Below are 16,149 nucleotides of genomic sequence, written 5' to 3' on the forward strand. Positions count from 1 at the left end.
ATCAAAATAATCCCCAAAAAGGAGAACACAGTCTCTCCTAGCACCCCTCTTTGGATCAATCCTAATTTGCCGGAACTATATAACTTCAGTAACGTCCAATTTTGGTTTAAGCACGGAATCAAATACATCAACCATATTTATAATGACGGGACCTTTAAATCCTTTGTGCGCCTCAGAAACGAATGCGGTCTCCCAAGGGGCTCACTCTTTCAATACTTCCAACTTAGGGATGCGGTTAGAACTCAATGGGGCACATCTGGGGTACGGATTGAACCTTCGGAATTGGAACTTCTCATGTTAAACAAAGACACTACTAAGCAAATCTCTAATCTCTACTCTATCCTGTCTTCCAAAGGGGGTTTCCAAAGGTATGAAGCTGCCAAACTTAAATGGCAGTTGGATACCTACAACTTCGAGGAATCAGATTGGGGGGAATTTGAAATTTATTATATGTCATCAGTTATTAGTACGCAAGATAAACTAATACAGCTCAAGTGGTTTCATCAGGCATACTACACCCCGCTTAGATTAGCCAAACTGGGATCTAATACCAGCTCAGCATGCTTTAAATGCGGTCATCAGAAAGCTGATTTTATCCACTGTGTATGGGAATGCTCACACATTCAGGTGTTCTGGAAATCCGTTGCTTCCCTACTTTCTAGGGTTATGGGCCGGCCAGTAGAGATGTCCTTCAAGGCCATGATGCTTAGCATCATTGACAATGCCACTTGCAGCGCACACAAGAAAAAATTTATACGCATAGTTCTTTTTTATGCCAGGAAATGTATTATGTTTAAATGGAAACAACCTATCACCCCTCAGCTGTCTGACCTTACAAGACTGGTTAATCTCAACCTCCCACTATATAACTTAACTTACCAGACTAGGGGCCAGATTGGGAAGTTCGACAAAATCTGGGGGGCCTGGGTGGAGGCCAATGACACGGTAATACCAAACCTGGACATAAACGTCAGTGTCTCGGATGTGTATTTGTAGAGCCTATCAGATAGTGAGTAAAAGCGCCAGTTCAATTGTGTAAGTCAAATTGCTGAAATGTGTCAGGGCCTACTGGTTACCAAAACAGTCTCTCGCTGTAATGCACAATGTATGTATGTAAGACCATGTCATGTACTTGTAATTTATGTGACTAACAAGTGTGGATCTAAGGGGGGGGGGGGGGGGGGGTAGGGATTATTTCATGTTTGTAATGTTTATAAAAATTTTCAATAAAAAATCTCTTTTAAAAAAAAAGGTAAGCGGAAGAGAAGACTAATAAGGTGTGCACCGTAGAGTGCCCACTACTATACAGTGAAATAATCACATGTAGGACTGTCTAATTAGAACAGCAAATAAGCTATTCAACTGAAGGCTCTAAGGGTTCGTTCACACTATAGGCGTTTTCTGCCTTTTTTCAAGCGCAGGCAATTTTAAAAATCACCCCCAAACCGCTTGTGCAATGAATCCTATGAGAAGGTTTGTGCGCCGTGCACTCAGCAAAGCGGTGCTTGTACCATTTTTGGGGCGATTTGCTAAATGAAAGGTATAGGAAGTGCGCTAAAAACCCTCAAAAAACGTTTGCGTTTTTCTTCCGCGGATATTTAAAAGTGAATTGTTTCCGGGTCAGCCTGCACTTCCTGTTTGGACAGAGAGCTGACGCAGGAGAAAAATCAAAAATGAGTGGTAGGGGCTGGTTCGGCAATGAGGAGTTTCTATATCAAATACCAAACTACCTGCTAATTTACGATAAAAGGCATCCTGATTATAAAGACAACAACATCAGACGTGGTCTGAAATCGCTGCTTCTTTTGTGGAAGATGTATGGGACGAATACAATACAAGCCAAGCAGATAAAAGTAAGATAACTCTGATGCTGACATTCATCTCATGGTTTGTTTGTTTTTTGTTTTTGTTTTGGTTAGCCTATGTAATGTTAGCAGGGCTGGGCCGAGGCATAGGCTGGAGAGGCTCCAGCCTCGGGGCGCAGTGTAGGAGGGGGCGCAGAATTCATTCAGCTGTCATTCCTAATTGTGTTTGAAGCAGAAAGAAATAATAAAAGGGGATACATGGCAGTGACTGCAAGCCAGATAACTAGATATTAAGGTGTTGGGGAGGTTGTGGGCCCTGTGGCCCTCTTAGTCTAATAGCAATCAGTGTGTGACGGCTGGGGTGGCAGGGATGGAGGGGCGCAGGGCCGGGCCGAGGCAGAGGCTGGAGAGGCTCCAGCCTCAGGGCGCAGTGTAGGAGGGGGCGCACAATTTATTCAGCTGTCATTCCCAATTGTGTTTGAAGCAGAAAGAAATAAGAAAAGGGGATACATGACAGTGACTGCAAGCCACATAACTAGAGATGAAGGTGTTGGGGGCCCTGGGGCACCTATTAGTCTAATAGCAATCAGTGTGTGACGGTTGGGGTGGGAGGGATGGAGGGGCGCACTTTGCTGTCTCAGCCTTGGGTGCTGAAGGACCTTGTCCCGCCTCTGGAGGGGCGCACTTTGGTGTCTCAGCCTTGGGTGCTGGAGGACCTTGTCCCGGCTCTGAATGTTAAATATTTTTTTACAATACTTGTAACCTTATTATATGCATAACGACTGCACTAGGCCTCAGACCCCACACACACGTGTGCCTTCTACTGCAGTATGCAGTATTTATATCAATAATAGACAGAAAGATCCAATGTGTGTTGTAAAGTACATATTTTTTTAAGCATAAGTTTGGTTGAATATCTTATAATGCAATATACATAAATTTGGTATTTTTACATAAACAAGTTAATCAATCTAAAAGTTTTTACACTCAGATAGGCCCATCTGGAGTGAGGAAATAATGAGCCATCTGCTCTCTAATACTTAGTGCCCTCTGGGTTCCTCTTTACATAGCACCAGCAATTTTAGTACTTGTGGGAGGAATGTAAGGAATCTCTACTATATTTGCTTCCATTATTCTGACAAAGTTGTTTAGAAGGCAGGTAGCCTTGACAACAGTCACTGCATTTCCAGGTAACATTTGCATGGCACTGTGGTCTATCCGCCACTTGTTATCAAGAATGCCAAAGGTGCATTCCACCACTTTCCTTGCTTTCATAAGTCTCATGTTGAATTTTTTTTTAACTGCCATGACTAACTGAAAAAAGCCTTATAACATTTTCACAAAGGGCAAAGGCTTCATCACCAAGGAAGGTGCAGGGATAGGCAGGTGCATGGGTGCTAGGCCAAGGGCATGGTCCAGGGATGTGTAGTTGGCCCTGTTGTAATTACACGCAGATGTGTCTACAGGTATCAAACACATTGTTTTGGATGGTGGACTTGGCCAACCTGTATTTGAAATGTAGTGCTGCAAATGTGTCCTGTTGCAAGGATTCTGCAAATTTAAAGCAAAAAAATTACATTAATGTATTGTTCTTTTGCAGTTGAGCAGTTGAGGACCAGATGGAAATCTGTTCGGGATAATTATAAGAAAGAGTTGGATAAGCAACAAAATGAACAAAGAAGTGGTGCCGGGGCTAGCAAACGCAAACCATACAAATTTTCCAAATTCATGGATTTCCTCAAGCCACATATGAATACTGGACTGTAAGTATTAGCACTTATGAATATCAAAGCCATGATGCTTATTCTGATTAAGGTGAGGTTTATAACTATTATCCTTTCTTAACAGTACTGAAGACAGTCTTCCAGATAATGCTACCCCAGAAACTCCAACTGCAGATTTGGATATTACTGAGCCTTCATCACAGAATACTAGTACAACATCTGTGCATGAAGAAGAGGACAACATCTCTATGCACTTCCCAGAAAGTCCATCCACTAATTTCATACCCACAATTACTCATAATGTCTCATACAGGTGTAGACACAGCTAACATTTGTCGCACATGATGGGGGCTGGAGATTACTCCTCCTTCCTGCAAGGGACAGGAAATGCAGTAAGGCTTAAAAGCACGTCACACCATGCAGACCTCAGTGCTTTTCCTGTCCCTCTCGGGATAGGAGGCAGTAAGGTCCAGCTCCATCAGGGAGCTGAGGGCAAGTATGGCAGGCTGGCTTACCGCCATCTGGGGGAAGCCTAAGTGGCGGATCCTGGTGTGGGGAGTCCCAAGGTAGGCAGTCTGTCAGGTCTCAGCGCTGAAAAGCCATAAGTTGGCTTTGCAGTGACCCATAAGTGAAGCTATCGGCTCCTGTTGGCCACATAGAGCCCGCTCGGCATCCCATGTGGAGGTCGACTGCTTCCGCCATCCTGAGATGCCGGTTGGTTGAGGACCGGCTGCGACTGCAGAGGGAACAAAAATACTAGCCGCGGTTGCAGTCACAGCGGCAAAAGGAGGTGCACACTTCCTGCTGGCGGAACCCAGGTGGCCAGAGCGGACCGGAAGTGCACTCAGCATGCACCTGGCAGCTAATTGAGCACACCTGGAGGCTGGCTAGAGGCTATTTAATGCTCAGTCTCGCCAGCTCAGTCTCGCCAGCTCAGTCTCGCCCTAACAGCCATGGAGAGCACAGCAGAGTCTTCTCAGGGCCGGGACAGCTCAGCAACAACATCAGCGGAGCAGGTTGTATAACTTTGCTGGGAATGTTGTTGTTTGCCTTATATATTTATGATCTTTTTGCATACTGAATCTGGGGCTTGTATTATTAATTGCAGGATTCCAAAAGACTTATGCCAGCATCAGAACCTAAAAAGAGGTCTTGTGGCATTTGCAAAAAGTCTCTTTCCCCTAATCATTTAAAGCCTCTTTGTCCCGGTTGTACTAAGAGTGTCATTGATGGGAAAGGGGAATCCTCCTTAAAAATAATCATTGCTAATGTTTCAGGAGGAAATGAAGGAAACTTTTAAAAATTTAAAAGAAAATTTAGCTCCTCAAAATGCCCAGAGAACTCCTGCTGTTCTGGAAGATTCTATTCCAGCAGTATTTTGGGGGGGGGGGGGGGGGTGGTCAGGAAACCCTAAACCTGATACAGAGACTGAAGGGGAAGAGGCTGGGGCGGGTAAGTCTGCCCTGGAGGAGGATACCTCTAAAAACAGGAAAGGCAAATTTAAATTGTTAGCTGAGCAAACAGATGAACTGTTACAGTTTATAAGGGTGGCCTTAGATATGTCGGCTGATGTTCCTAGATCCTCAACTGTGGAGGATGAGATGTATGAGGAATTGCTTGAGCCAATAGGTCCTTCTTTTCCTATTCATGATTCTATGATGGAACTCATTGCTCAGGAATGGAAGGAACCTGTCTAAAGACTGTATTACCACAGGTCTAACAAAAGAAGTGTAATGGTTAGCGGAGATACCGCCGCAGAGGCAAGCCGCATGGCGGTTATCTCCGCGTATCAGCCGGCGGCCTCAGCCACGCAGTTACATGCTGGTGCTCTGCCTGGTCCTTCTATTGCACATAGATTGAGGGCTACGCACTCGCGCGTGCCAGGCGACAGGACCTTTATGCGAATAGAAGGGGAGTCAGCTGAACTACCAGGTCAGCTGACTCCAACAGTACGCTGGATTGGATGAATGACTGGGGCGGCGCTGTGGAGCACTTCTGTATATATAGTACCAGCCTGTCAGTTGCTCCGTGTCTGCTGTTGCGAATGCTAACGTGTTAGCGCTCAGACCTTAGTCAGATCCCAAAGTGTGCTAGAACCAGCTGGAGCTGGGGATCCCCACTTAGCCAGATTCTGTTGATTACTTAAAGTACTAATTGCATTGTATTATCTGTTATGACCTTCTGCTTGCCTTGACTATTCTCCTGCTTTTCTGATTCTGTACTTTCGCCTATCTGATCCAGTTGTCGACTCTGCCTGAACTTAAACTCTGAGTTAGCCTTCTGTCTTTGTACTGTATCTGTCCGTACGTTGCCGATCCTGCCTGTCTGACTATCCTGTACTCACCAGTGGTCCAGCCACTGGTGAGGGATTCTAGTATTGTATCACCTGCTCCTCAGGTGAAACCCTGACTGCAGCACAGTCTTAATCACCTGCCCCTCAGGTGATCATTACTTGCAGCATCTTTGTAAACACCTGCTCCTCAAGTGTTCACTGGCTGCAGTACAGTCTTAGCACCTGCTCCTCAGGTGCAAGCCCTGACTACAGTACAGTCTTAAACACCTGCTCCTCAGGTGTCCACTGGCTGCAGTACAGTCTTAACACCTGCTCCTCAGGTGCAAGCCCTGACTACAGTACAGTCTTAAACACCTGCTCCTCAGGTGTCCACTGGCTGCAGTACAGTCTTAACACCTACTCCTCAGGTGTAAGCCCTGACTGCAGTACAGTCTTAATCACTTGCTCCTTAGTTGATTCCCGGCTGCAGTACAGTCTGAGTCTCTCGCTCCTCAGGTGATCTTGGCTGTACTGAATCACATATCCAGCTTGCTGGGTGAATACTCTTGTGTTCTATTGAGATACCTATCACCACCAGCTCCTCTGGGGTATCTCTATCATTACTGTTGCACCAAACATCTGTTCTTACATTGGTTATCCTGATTCTGGCTATACTAGTATTATTGGTGATTCTGCAGATCACACAAGACAAGACAAGACAAGACAAGACAAATAACATTTATATTGCGCTTTTCTCCTTGCGGACTCAAAGCGCCAGAGCAGAGCAGCAACCACTAGGGCGCGCTCTATAGGCAGTAGCAGTGTAAGGGAGACTTGCCAAAGGTCTCCTACTGAATTAGTGCTGGCTTACTGAACAGGCAGAGCCGAGATTCGAACCCTTGTCTCCTGTGTCAGAGGCAGAGCCCTTAACCATTACACCATCAGCCAACTGCACATAATCAGGTATAGCATCTGTATTATTGGTGATACTGCAGATCACCAATAATCAGAGAAATCTATTCTCGCTGACACCAATCGTTGCAAGAAGGTTTTGATGAAGTTAAAGTGGATCCGAGGTGAACTTTTACTCATTGCATAATTGTATTCCTTTCCTATTGTTTATAGGGCATTCCTCAAGCCAAATACTTTTTTGTTTTAATACTCTTAATTCCCTATAAACTAAATAAACCACGCCCACAGGTTTTCAGAGAGCCTTGGCAGTAGCAAGGGCTCATGGGAGCTCAGTCTGGGCAGGAGGAGGAAGAGGTGTTACTAGCCATTGATTTCAGAGGCAGAGGGGAGGAAGGGGGTTTAGGTTTTTTTTCACAGGCTGAGTGCTCAAGATACAGATGAGCCTGCCTCTGTGTAATGTTTACAAACAACATGGCTGCTGTCATTGTATCACAGGAAGAAATAATCATTTTCTATTAAAGCTGTTTGCAGCTAGATTTGCCGTGTAAACTATTGAAACTTTAGATAAGATATATAAACAAGTAGTAGCAGTAGGGTATTGTACCTTGTTAGCCATCAGTAAAAGCAAGATGGTATCATCCTGATTTAAAACTTCTTGCATATATAGACAAGTTACTTGTTATAGATGCGTCAGATAAAAGGATGGAAGCAATTTTGAGACATGCATGGGAATCAAATGCTGCTTCATTTGTTCCTAATTTGGCTGCTACTTGTACCGCAAGGTGTCTGAATATTTGGTTGGCAGGTTTGGAGTCAAGCCTTAAGAAAGGTACACCGCATGCTGAGATGTCGAGGTCCGTTTCAATTCTAATGCTTGCACCTAAGTTTTTGTGCGACACTTCTTGTGAAGCGGTCAGGATAGCAGCCAAATCAGCAGATTGTGAGGATCGGCTCGGCTGCCTGCGCAGGCAGGCAGCCTTTTGACCACTGTTCAGGTCTGCATTCTGCAGGTCTCTGGAAGAGAGACCTTTTGTCAGTTTTGCAGCATGCTGCTGAGGAATTTGCATACGTTTGTCATGCAGATTGCCTAGCCACATCCTTTGTAGGCTTGCTCTATAAATACTATGTGATATCACAGACCTGGGCTGGTCATAAGAGTTAGTCCTGTGGAACACTCCTGAGTGTCAGCCTTGCTCATTGTTTGAAGATTAGTCTAGAGTAATTCCTGGGACTGCACTGGGCAGGTTCCCTAGTGAAGTTAGGATTGCATATCTGTTTTGTTTGTCTGTTGCAGTTGTCCTGTCCCAGCGGTGGTCAACAGGAAGTCGTTCTGATCTTGTTCTTGGAGTATAGCTGGAGCAGCGGTTGCTACCAGCTATCTCATCTGATCTGTCTTGCCAGGATCGCACTCGCCTTGCGCTAGTGCTGTGGATCCGTCTGATCTCCATCTCTTTTTCTATACTTAGATCGCACTCGCCTTGCGCTAGTGCCTGTGGATCCTTCTGGTCTGCTACTCTATTGCCTGTACTTGGATCGCACTTGCCTTGCGCTAGTGCTGTGGATCCTTCTGTTCTGTCTTCCTGGATCGCACTAGCCTCTTGCGCTAGTGCTGTGGATCCTATCTCTCACTTATTCCTGTTTTCGTGTATCTGTCTTGTCTGCTACGAACGCTTGCTGGAGGCTCGGTGAGGTAACCGTTAGGCAAGCGCTTGCGTCCTCTGTTTCATGTTTGTCTGTCGGTGGTTAGTTAAGCATGCTTGTCTTTGTTGTGCTTGTCACGCTGAGACTGCGCATAAGCGCGTGCACTGTTGCGAATGAGTTGCGGTGTTCGCGTTTAGCTAGCGTTTGTTATTTTCCTTGTCTTCTCATTGTATGATTTGCTGTGCCTTTGCTACTCTCGTGCTCTGCCTTGCTGTAGCCTTGTGTCACCTCTGGAAATCGCCTCTCTCGCGATTGCGTTCCTACTTCATATCTGCTGTTGTGTATGCACCGTCGCGGGTTGGCGACTAGTTTGGTGCACACACATACAATCTGTCCCTGTACTCATTTTCATCCGCAATTGCTTCTCTTGCGATTGCGTTCTCACTTGGTTTCTTCTGTTGTGTGTCCACCGTCGCAGGTTGGCGGCTAGATTGGTGGACATACATACATTCCTCATCTGTGCTTATTCGGTCTTGTGTCGCTGTTAGCAATTGCCATCTCTGGCAATTGCCTTCTCACTTTGTCTTCATGGTTGTGTGTTCATCGTCGCAGGGTGGCGACTAGTTTGGTGGACACACATACCCTCTGTCGCTTTGATCTCTCTCTTTCAGGGCTATCTTGCCCTGCGTTTCTTCCCTTCGTGCAATTCCTGTCTTGCGTCTATGGCAGAGCAGAGGAACTGTTCCTCTGCACTCCACAGCTCCACCTGCCGACAGGAATTTCCCTCTACAGGTGCATTGCACCTTTTGCTGGGTTCCCTCAAATTACACGCTTGTGGAGGATTTCTGCAGTGTCAGCGCTGATCACGGAGAGAATTCCACAATCGTTACACAGATTTAATTAATTGTGTAAGAAGGTTTCTTTGGTTAAAGGGATGGGATGGTGATTTGACAGCAAAGAGTAAGCTATGTGCCCTTCCCTTTGAGGGAAATCTTCTCTTTGGCTCTGGTTTAGAACAAGCTTTAACCAAAGCATCAGAAGATAAAAAAGTTTTTCCATCAAAAAAAATTAAGATTTTTCCAAAGAAAACTTTTTTTGTGTCAGGAAAAACATGAAGGACAAAAAGGAGCCAAACAAAAAGTGGCAGCCTCAGAAAACAAATCAAAAGGATTTATGTTTAACCCTTCACAGTCCACCTCTGAGGCAAAGTGTTCACGGCAATCCTAACAATGACGGTCAGGTCGGTGGTCGGTTGACAAGTTTATTTCCTTTTTGGGAAAAATAACAACCAACAGCATCATTCTGAACATTGTATCTCTTGGTCTGAAGCTAGAATTTGTCAGGCTTCCTCCGACAAAATTTGTTATAACAAATAGAGATCAGAACCGTCAATTGCAGGAAGCTATGGAATCAGCTGTGGAGAATTTGTTTTGGAATGGGGTGGTAGAAGAGGTATCGACTGTGGAGCAAAGAAAAGGCTATTACTCCACAATCTTTCTGGTCCCAAAACCCAATGGGGAATTTTGACCAATCATAAATTTAAGGTACCTGAACCAGTATACGAAATATCGAAAGTTCAAAATAGAGACTTTAGCATCAACAATTCTTCTCCTTCGGGAGGATTGTTTTCTCGCATTAATAGACCTCACAGATGTGTATTATGACATTCCGATTCATTGGTTTTACCGCAGGTATTTGAGGGCTGCAGTGTGGGTTCAGTCCACACTAGTCCATCTGCAATTCAAAGCATTGCCATTCGGACTGTCTGCAGCTCCTTGAATTTTCACCAAGGTGATGACGGAGGTGGTATCGTATCTGAGGTTGCAGGAGATAATCATTGTACCTTATCTCGACGATTTGTTGTTGACGACTCGGGATGTGATCTCCCTTCAGAACAAAATTGTACTGGTTCAGAGTGCCTTGAAGGACTTAGGTTGGCTGATAAATGTGAAAAAATCAGACTTGATACCAGGTCAGAAGAAAGTCTTCTTGGGATCAGTGCTGGACTCGAGGGTTCAGACTTAATTCCTTCCTCAAGACAAACTGGAGTCTCTGATTGTAAAGATCGAGCAATTTCTGTCAGAAAAAAAGTGTCTATCAGAGAAGCAATGTCACTACTGGGAAAGCTGTCCTTTTGCATTCCAGGAGTCAAATGGGCTCAGGCAAAGTACGGGATTTTACAGTTAAGCCTCCTGTTACAATGGGATGGTTGTCTAGACACCCTAGACAATCCATTTTGAGTGTAAAGTCAGGTGGTAGTCTCCCTTCAGTGGTGGTTAAAGAGAGAGAACCTAGAAAAAGGGGTTCCTTGGTTATAGAGGCATCAAGTCAGGGTTGCTCATCCGGATCTCAGGTACCCAGATAAAGCCGGGTATCCGACCATTTTACGCTATCCGGGTCGGATCCGGATACCTGGGCCACTATCCGGATAGCTCTATCCGGATATCTGGCCGCATAATCCGGATACCCGCGGATATCCGTTCGGATATCCGGATCCGGGTAGTGTAACTAAGGAGATGATGTCATTCAGCCAATCAGAGGGCTCCCAGCAGAAGCTCTAGCAACCAAGCAACCAATCACAGAGGGGAACCTTGGCCAGTCCCTCCTGTATATAAGGAAGCGGCCATAATGAGCATCTTGTCCTTGCTTGTGACTACCACTGAGATAGTTTGTCCAGTGTGTTTGGCTAAGCAAGTGCATTATCCCAGTGATACACCCAGTGTTTTTAAACACCCACATCTGCTGTATATAAAGTGGCTTGCAAAAGTATTCGGCCCCCTTGAAGTTTTCCACATTTTGTCACATTACTGCCACAAACATGAATCAATTTTATTGGAATTCCACGTGAAAGACTAATACAAAGTAGTGTACACGAGAGAAGTGGCACGAAAATCATACATAATTCCAAACATTTTTTACAAATCAATAACTGCAAAGTGGGGTATGCGTAATTATTCAGCCCCCTGAGTCAATACTTTGTAGAACCACCTTTTGCTGCAATTACAGCTGCCAGTCTTTTAGGGCATGTCTCTATCAGCTTTGCACATCTAGAGACTGAAATCCTTGCCCATTCTTTTGTGCAAAACAGCTCCAGGTCAGTCAGATTAGATGGACAGAGTTTGTGAACAGCAGTTTTCAGATCTTGCCACAGATTCTCGATTTGATTTAGATCTGGACTTTGACTGGGCCAGTCTAACACATGGATATGTTTTGTTTTAAACCATTCCATTGTTGCCCTGGCTTTATGTTTAGGGTCATTGTCCTGCTGGAAGGTGAACTTCCGCCCCAGTCTCAAGTCTTTTGCAGACTCCAAGAGGTTTTCTTCCAAGATTGCCCTGTATTTGGCTCCATCCATCTTCCCATCAACTCTGACCAGCTTCCCTGTCCCTGCTGAAGAGAAGCACACCCAGATCATGTTGCTGCCACCACCATATTTGACAGTGGGGATGGTGTGTTCAGAGTGATGTGCAGTGTTAGTTTTCCGCCACACATAGCGTTTTGCATTTTGGCCAAAAAGTTCAATTTTGGTCTCATCTGACCAGAGCACCTTCTTCCACATGTTTGCTGTGTCCCCCACATGGCTTGTAGCAAACTACAAACGGGACTTCTTATGCTTTTCTGTTAACAATGGCTTTCTTCTTGCCACTCTTCCATAAAGGCCAACTTTGTGCAGTGCACGACTAATAGTTGTCATATGGACAGATTCCCCCACCTGAGCTGTAGATCTCTGCAGCTCGTCCAGAGTCACCACGGTCCTCTTGACTGCATTTCTGATCAGCGCTCTCCTTGTTTGGCCTGTGAGTTTAGGTGGACGGCCTTGTCTTGGTAGGTTTACAGTTGTCAAACACAACGGGGGTTGTCCACAGACCTCAGGAATCACTCTGTTAATCTCGGGGAGTCACAGATCATCGTAGGAGGTCCATCAAGCCTCCAATCATAATCCAGTCCATACACAATCAATCGATTCCGGACTTAACCCTTGCACGAATAATCTTCAGAATTTATTGTAATAATGTATGCGGTTATACAGCAGACAAAAAAGCACAACGTTTCGGGCTACATGCCCTTTCTCAAGTGCTTAACCATCTGAACAAACTTAGACCTTCATATAAACACACACATATTGACACACCCCTCCAAAGCATTAAGGGGCGGGCACAAAACTTTTCCAGAACATTAACCCTTACTCCTGAAAGGACAACCATTTATCATAAGAAGCACTTTAAACTGAAGTCCTCGTTAAGGCCACTGGGGGACTGCCTCCCCAACCTGTCCATCCACCAAGCCTCACGCCGCAACAGCGCACTCCTAAATTCTCTACCTTCTTGGCGCTGAACCACTTCGAGTACCTGCCATCGTAGTTGGCTCACGCCATGATTAAATTCCGCGAAATGGCGTGCGAGGGGATATTCCCGCTTTTTCTCCTCATCCTTTTTCTTTTTACACGCTTCGGGGTGGCGAATGTTGCTCATATGCTCTTTGAGTCTAGTTTTAATGTCCCTTGAGGTCTGGCCAACATAGGACAGACCGCAAGGGCATTTGATTAAGTACACAACACCCGTCGAATCGCAAGTAGCAAAATCTCTAATAGGAACCGGCTTAACCGATCTAGTACTTTGTACGTTGGGTCCCCTTATGATGCCATTTCAATGCTGGCAATTGAGACATGGAAAGGTCCCTTTCCTAGGGGTACCCAAAAACACCTGGCGGGGTAATTTAGATCTCCCAATGTCCGCCCTAACCAATCGGTCTTTAATGGACTTACCCTTACGGTAGACGAACCTAGGGGGTGCTCGGCAGATCTGGGCAAGCTGAGGATCCGCCTCCACCAGCGGCCAAAACTGGAGGACATTGTCCCGCAGAATCGAGGACTCCCTGCAAAATGTCGTAATACAATTTACATTAGTGTCATTATCATCCTTCTGTGCACCATAAGTTCTCAGTGCTTCCCTATTCATAGCTCCCACCTCTACCGCTAACTCCTCACATCTTCTCTGATCATACCCTCTTATTACAAAATCCTGAGTGAGGAGCTCAGCCTACCTCCAATATAACGTATCATCAGACGTGATACGCTTTAACCGAATGTACTGGCTCTTAGGTAGACCATTAATCAATGGTCTCGGATGGCAACTACTGGCCAATAAAAAAACATTTTTATCGGTGCTTTTACGATACAAATCGGTTTCGAATCCGTCGCTTTTCCTTCTAATTTCCACATCAAGGAAATGAAGTGTCTCCGCGCTATACTCCATCTTAAATTTAAGGGTGGAATGTTTCCTGTTAATTTCTTGGAAAAACAGGCCAAGCTCCTCCTCAGATCCCGTCCATCCAAAGAACAGGTCGTCTATGAATCTGCAGTACCCTCAGATGCTCCCGGGTGCCTCATCACCCAAAAAATGGATGTCCTCAAAATCGGACATTACTAGATTTGCCACCGTAGGGGCATAAGGGGCTCCCATTGGCACGCCGAGGGTCTGCAGATAATGTTCGTCTCCAAACCTAAAATAGGAATGAGAGAGGCTAAATTCAAGGATGGACATGATAAACAAAAGCATCTCATTTGATATGCTATTATCAACCATAAGCTTATTCTTCACTGATGCTAAAGCTTCCTCATGAATTATGTTATTGTAAAGGTTAACCACATCCATGCTTACAAGATATTTAATCTCCCTGTGATCCATCTAACCTAATGTGTTAAGAAAATGTGTAGTGTCTCTCAGACACCGAACATTCGATCTCACAATCGGTTGCAACCAGAAGTCAACATAAATGCCCAGGGGTTCCAAAAGGGAGTCAACAGCTGATACTATTGGTCATCCAGGGGGGTGCAGTAAATCCTTGTGCATCTTTGGCAAGGTATAAAAAAACGGGGTTCTTGGAGCCCCTTCTTCTTTTTTTAATGAAATTGCCAACTCTTTGCTAATGATCCCTGCTTCTGCTGCCCCATCTAGTAATGTGTCCACTTCACTTTTAAATTGGTTGGTGGGATCCCTTGCGAGCGGTCTATGCATATTAATGTCAGTGAGTTGTCCTTTAATTTCTTTAATATAATCTGCCCGGTCTTGCACTACAATTGCCCCCCCCCCCCCCCCCCTTGTCAGCTTTTTTAATTATTATAGACAAGTTCCCCTTTAAATCCCTCAGAGCAGTACTTTCAGCCTTAGACATGTTGTACTGTCTTCTTTCTTTAATGGTTCTGATGGATTTCTCAGTTTCTTTTAACACCAATTTTTCAAACAGATCCAGGGTATCACACGTTAAGGGAGGATCAGCTTTACTCCTGGATTTCAAACGATCTGGGATCTTTTCACTGATGTCAATCTGAGAAGCATTAGCTGTCAATAATCCTCTCTGTGGTCTGTTTAAACTATGCCATAATCTCCACTTCATCTTTCTAGTATATTTATACAGATCAAGTTTCACGTTAAACATATTAATGCTGCTAGATGGAACAAATCCGAGACCCTTATTTAGAACTGATACTTCAGCAGCCCACAAATTCTTGCTAGAAATGTTGATAATCACGCTCATTTCTATTACTTAACATTTTCTCAGTTGCAATCTGCATGTCATTAATCACATAAGCAGCATTGTTCAAGTCTGCTGTCTGGCTGTGTGTATTAGATGTCTCAACCGAAGAGTCAGTGCGTCCCCCTGTCACCCGCCCTGAGTGAGAATTGACAGAATTCCCAGGGGATTAAGGATTGTTTTATCACCTCTACTTTGCAAGGAAAATCCATAATTCCTCACTAAATGGTATGACATTTTGAACAAATGCTCTCAGGATTTGATGCTACTTACAGTGCAATATTTGCATCCTCAAATCGTTGCAGTACAAAGTGAAGTCGAAAGATTAACAGGAGAGTTATTAGCTAAAGACACGTTAGCTGCATACAACACATTCAAGGAACAATTGAATGTTACGATCGAGGAGTTAAAAACCAGCATTCTTAAAGGAAAATTTGATAAATTTAAGAGGGATACACAGGATTACGAGAAAAATCGTGTATACTCTTGGAGACTCATACAGAGACTTGCTAAACATCTCAGACAACATCCACCACCAGCAGAGGGAGCCTCTGAATCAGAGTTAAGCGATCCAGAGTACGCTGCCCCTTTTCCCCACAGCCAGTAGTGTTGGGCGAACACCTGGATGTTCGGGTTCGGGCCGAACAGGCCGAACATGGGCCAGATGTTCGGCATGTTCGGCCCGAACGCCGAACTCAATGGGAGTCAATGGGACCCCCGAACATGCCCATTTTGGGGGCCCTATGGGGTCGCAGGCATAAGGGGGGAGCATGCCCCGGTCGCGGGAGGGGGTCGGAAATTCCCCCCACCCCCTCCGCTAGCGCTCCCCCCTCTGCCCGCTTCTCCATACAAAAAGTTTGAAACAAGTTCAATAGTACCTGGGCTGGTGGCACTGGCTGGCAGTGGAGTGAGGAGGAGGAGGAGTCCGAGTAGCAGAGTGACGTTGAGGCCGGGCAGCGGGCGGTTCAGCGCTAGTACCCTTGTGGTACTTCCGCCCTTTCTCTGACCTCACGTCCTCTGCGTGATGACGCATACGAGGGTACGCGTGATGCGTACCCTCGTATGCAGAGGACGTGAGGTCAGAGAAAGGGCGGAAGTACCACAAGGGTACTAGCGCTGAACCGCCCGCTGCCCGGCCTCAACGTCACTCTGCTACTCGGACTCCTTCTCACTCCACTGCCAGCCAGTGCCACCAGCCCAGGAACTATTGAACTTGTTTCAAACTTTTTGTATGGGGAAGCGGGCAGAGGGGGGAGCGCTA

At 45.4% G+C, this 16,149-nt stretch overlaps 1 protein-coding gene across 3 annotated transcripts in view; it reads left to right on the forward strand.

Moving 5' to 3' along the window:
- The window catches only part of LOC137541609 (amine oxidase [copper-containing] 3-like), a 643,078-nt gene that overhangs the window by 84,576 nt on the left and 542,353 nt on the right, over positions 1-16,149 (forward strand). The window lies entirely within an intron of this gene.

Source organism: Hyperolius riggenbachi, chromosome 12 (assembly GCF_040937935.1).
Source record: "Hyperolius riggenbachi isolate aHypRig1 chromosome 12, aHypRig1.pri, whole genome shotgun sequence".
In the NCBI taxonomy this organism is placed as follows: Eukaryota; Metazoa; Chordata; class Amphibia; order Anura; family Hyperoliidae; genus Hyperolius; species Hyperolius riggenbachi.